Here is a 4,448-nt window from a genome sequence, read left to right as displayed (position 1 = left end):
GTGATTTAAAGTGACCTTATGTCAAATAGCCATAGGTTAGGTATCTTCGAAGAACTTGGATATTATTTCAGAAGAAAAAAATTTTGACTTGAACACATAAATATTACAGAGAAAAAACCAGTACCTTCCTGTGCAGTCCTCTTGGAATTTGGACTTGCCGTGAGGTGTTGAAGCCTGGTTTCACTGAGTTGGAGAGACTGGATGTAAATGGCACAGTGTGACTTTGCTCCATCCTGCCTTGATTTTCCTACTCCACCATCATCAACAAAGTTGTTATTGAATTTTGAGAAGCATTATGAAAACTTTTCATGGACATAAAATTGTTATGATATAAATTATCAACAACACAACTCTTCAGATGACTTTGATTCTGGTGTTGGATGTCTTAATGGTGGTAACTTTGTATGCAAAGAAAAAAATGGATGGCATACACATGGAAGAAATGGTACTGAACACATAAATCATCGAGGCGGATACCATGGTAGAAGTTCCTGTTCTTATAGCAGTATTTTCCGTTCTGGGAAAAGACAAGTCTATATCAAAACAACATCCCTGACAATGAAATGAGGAAGAAAGAAGACAAGAGCGATTGCAAGCGGTTTGAGGCTGAGAATTTTCTATTTTTAAATCTTGAACATGAGAGAGAACCAAATCAGAACAGATCTTTAGCTGCAGGTGTGTGGGAATACCTCCGAATCGTAAATCTAGAGCTCCAAGGTATTAATCAAGGTACTGAGGGCCAATGTATTGAGCTCTGGTCATTAAGCTGTGTAATACAAAGTAATAGACTCACAGCCAGCTGGATTCCCAGTAGTAGGATATCTTCAGTAACAGCCAGGTAAGAACGGAAGTCATTCAAGTGTTTACAAAGATTTAGTCTCTAAATCTGCTGCTCTACCTACAAAACCTATGCAATGGAAAAGCCCAACTAAAGAGAATAAAGTTGGGACTTCTTTTCCTCATGAGTCTACATATGGCATTGGCAACTTTAATGCTTTTAAATCAACTGCCAAGAATTTTAGTCCATCAACAAATTCAGTGAAAGAGGGTCATCACTCAAACTCCTCTTTGCCTGTTGACAAACTTAATCAGCAACCTTGTCTAACGAAACTGACACAGTGGTAAGAAGAGTGCATTTTTGAAAGCACTGAAAAGAGACAGAGTAGAAAAAGAACATAAAGATGAAAGGCATTACTGGCTCACAGACAGATGATGTCTCATTTAATTTACATAACAGCAATAGTACTCACTGATATGAACCAAAACTTTGAGGAAAATAAAATTCCACAGGAGGATGACAATGCCCCACTTTGTGCACTCCCCCAACCCCCAGAATAAACAAAAAGTGGACTGTAGCATGCTGGCTAAAACTGGAGCAAAGAGCACTAAAATATTAATTTCCTGATCTCAACTGTTGTATTGGTCATCTTTTAAAACATAAATTGTTCTTTAGTCATTTGTAGTGCAGTAAATGTTATAGGAAAGACTTGGCCACATTTTCTTCCAAATTTTAAGAGGTGATTTTCAAGAGCCTTCTTTGGGTAGGTTGTCAGACACAGATTTTCAGAGTAGTTGAAGAAGAGTCTTGTGGGAAAACTTATTTTGATAACATTATTACACATGCAGAAAAGCCTGATTACACTGACTGACTATATCTGTTCATAACACAAAAAATAAACTGGATTTTAGGGGGGAAAAAAGAAGAGAGAGACACAGATTAGTACACCGAGGGGAAAAAAAAAGAGAGTGGAAAGCATCTCTGGCACCTGTGTATTATGATGTGGTCTCTAAGCAAAGAGAGAGGATAAAAAAGATGGATTTTAGGCCCTTAAAATTGGGGATTTTGAGGGGGATTGTAACCACAAACCACAAGACTTAAAGCCAATCCAACTCAATGACAGAGTGTCAAATTCATGAACCAAAACAAGAATAAGCTCTATCCTTCTAATTTAAACTACACATCAATTTTTCTTATTTAAAATACATTTCAATTTGAAATTATTCACACTGACATATGTGAGACATGGATATAAAAGATGCACTAAAAAAGTTCATAAAGAGAACACACTAAAATCTGACTTCAGAGATAAGCCAGACGTCCAACTCTGGAAATGGTATTTCAGTATCAATTACCTGTCTGCACCCCTGAACCATCAGAAGTACTTGTTTGAGGTAACATCATATACAGCTATTGGGTTTCACAGACCATCTGTTCTTGGTCATAGTAACTACAGAAATGAGACATAATGACAAGGAAAGTTCTGGAAGTCATTTTGACTTTACTAGGCTCTGTATAACCTCCATTCCACCCCATCCAGGGCCTCTTACACAAACCGTCTTAATGGAAGTGAAAGGAATTGAAGATACATGAGATCAGTGCAGAAAACAGAGGTGGCAAAAGGTTACCTCTATTTTGGATCAAGTTATTACAGAAGTTTTAATGTATTATGAAGTCATTTTTAATAAAATGTGCTACAGGAATACAAGAAACTATGCTGTTATGGTTTTTAAATGCCATGATATTTATAAGCAACACATGAGGAAATTTTTGTAAAGAGTTGGCTATGTTCTAAGGCAGTTATAAAATACAGAAGTTGGTACCAATCAACTCTCTAAGGTGGTCGTTAACAGTTTCTCTTCCTCCTTCTCCTCCTTCTAATGCACTGCATAATCTTTTTCTTTGGCAGACGGTAGCAACTACTTCTGCAGTTATTTTCAATTCTGACGTTGCTTCAAAATCACCTGCAAAACTTTTTTAAAATATTGATGCTAGACCTTCACCTCTCAGATATTCTGACTTTGTGAAACTCACATAGAGCCCCAGGATTTTTATACATTTTCCATAGGAGATTCTGAGACAGTGGTAGGGACAAGAACCCCTGTCTTAATTTCACCCAGAACAGTCTATAACTTCTGTATAAATTAAAAGCAACATGGATCCATGGATCCAATTGGTTAATGTGGATATCACTTTGGTTTCAGGAATGAATCCAAATGAGAGACATAACAGTGTTATATAACAAGAATAGTGACACTCTTTGAGAATTGGTGGGTTTGCATAAACACAGCCCCTCACACATCTCTTCAGACTTGGTTAATGATGAAGTCTCTATGAAAAGACTTGATAGCACACTTTGGATCCACCGAGTCAGCATAAATTGATATTCAGCTTTCTCAAAGTTGTTGACAGAAGTAGCAGACTCTAAATATTTAAGGAATTTACTGACTGAGGAGGGCATAGAACAGTTCAGCCCTCCTGTCTCCGATAATGATTTTTGAGGAGTTTATTCTTGTCTGTCTTTCTAAGAACAATGTGAATTTTTCCCTGAGAACTAGTGTGTTTTCTTTTCCGAGATGACATAAAAATATGTAATCTTTTTCTTGTGCCCTTTTTTCTTTGAAAACCAGGAAACCTAGAACCAAATCTGTTGCTCAACTGTAGTAACTGTGTAGAACACCATGACCTGCATATTTTAAAGTCGTTTTTCCCCATCTTGCATTATTGTATGTCTTCCCTCATTCAGATTTCAATTATAGTTTTTCTATTTTATTACATGAATTAATGTAATCTTTTATCAAGTCCACTCAATATGGAAAGTGTTTGATGATATTGGAATCAACTGGAATCATTTCCGAATTGCATAATTAGAAAAATGTTTTCTTTTAATTGTCAGCCAAAGAAAAATTGAAAAGTTATCCCGATGAGGTTTTCTGAGCCTCTAAAGGAACTTAGAGATAAATTCTGTATCAGAAGGTGTCAGCATCACTTCCAGAGCTAACCTTCATCACAGTTCACTCTAAACTTCAAATTTCTCCAACCTGGGAACTAGTAGTGCTCATCTTACTTGGTTGTGTGCAGGAAGACTAGAAGGTGAGATGACAGTCTATCACCAAGGTACACACAGGACACAGCACCTAGATGATATTTGTAATCATTGAAACAGTTATTTATGCTGTCTTTCCTATTTCATTTCCTAGGGTAGCAGTTCATATTTTTATTAGAGAACGAAATGTTTAGACATGTCATTGGCTAGTGTATTTTCTGAGTGAATATGCTTATACAAAAGTCAATTCAACTTTCTCTAGAAATTTTTCAAATTCTGTTCAGACCCTTTTAAGTATTCAATACTCATGACAAAGCAAGGTTTTTCATTATACTTATAACAAAAATTGGTCTCAAAGCTTTTGAAAGAGAAATTACACTGGAGCCTTAGAATATGCTTTTATTTTTTATTACATTGTGCTGCTGTTGCCAAAAAACTGATTTTAAAAGGCCAACGACTTATTTCTATCCATTATTACTATAATACAGAAAATGTACACATTAGAGAATTAGATAACCCCTCTGGAAGCTATGACAATTTCATCACTGCCAATCCAAAACAATATTTTGCAAGGTCAGATCTTCTAGATAAGAAGAATAAAAAAACCTAATCTATCATCTTGAA

At 36.0% G+C, this 4,448-nt stretch overlaps 1 pseudogene; it reads left to right on the top strand.

Moving 5' to 3' along the window:
• The first annotated feature begins 207 nt into the window (after positions 1–207).
• Positions 208–3,868, top strand: LOC116463460 (vasculin-like; annotated as a pseudogene).
• The last annotated feature ends 580 nt before the right edge of the window (positions 3,869–4,448 follow it).

Source organism: Hylobates moloch, unplaced genomic scaffold (assembly GCF_009828535.3).
Source record: "Hylobates moloch isolate HMO894 unplaced genomic scaffold, HMol_V3 SCAFFOLD_37, whole genome shotgun sequence".
In the NCBI taxonomy this organism is placed as follows: domain Eukaryota; kingdom Metazoa; phylum Chordata; class Mammalia; order Primates; family Hylobatidae; genus Hylobates; species Hylobates moloch.
This window is presented reverse-complemented; position numbering and strand designations above follow the sequence as displayed.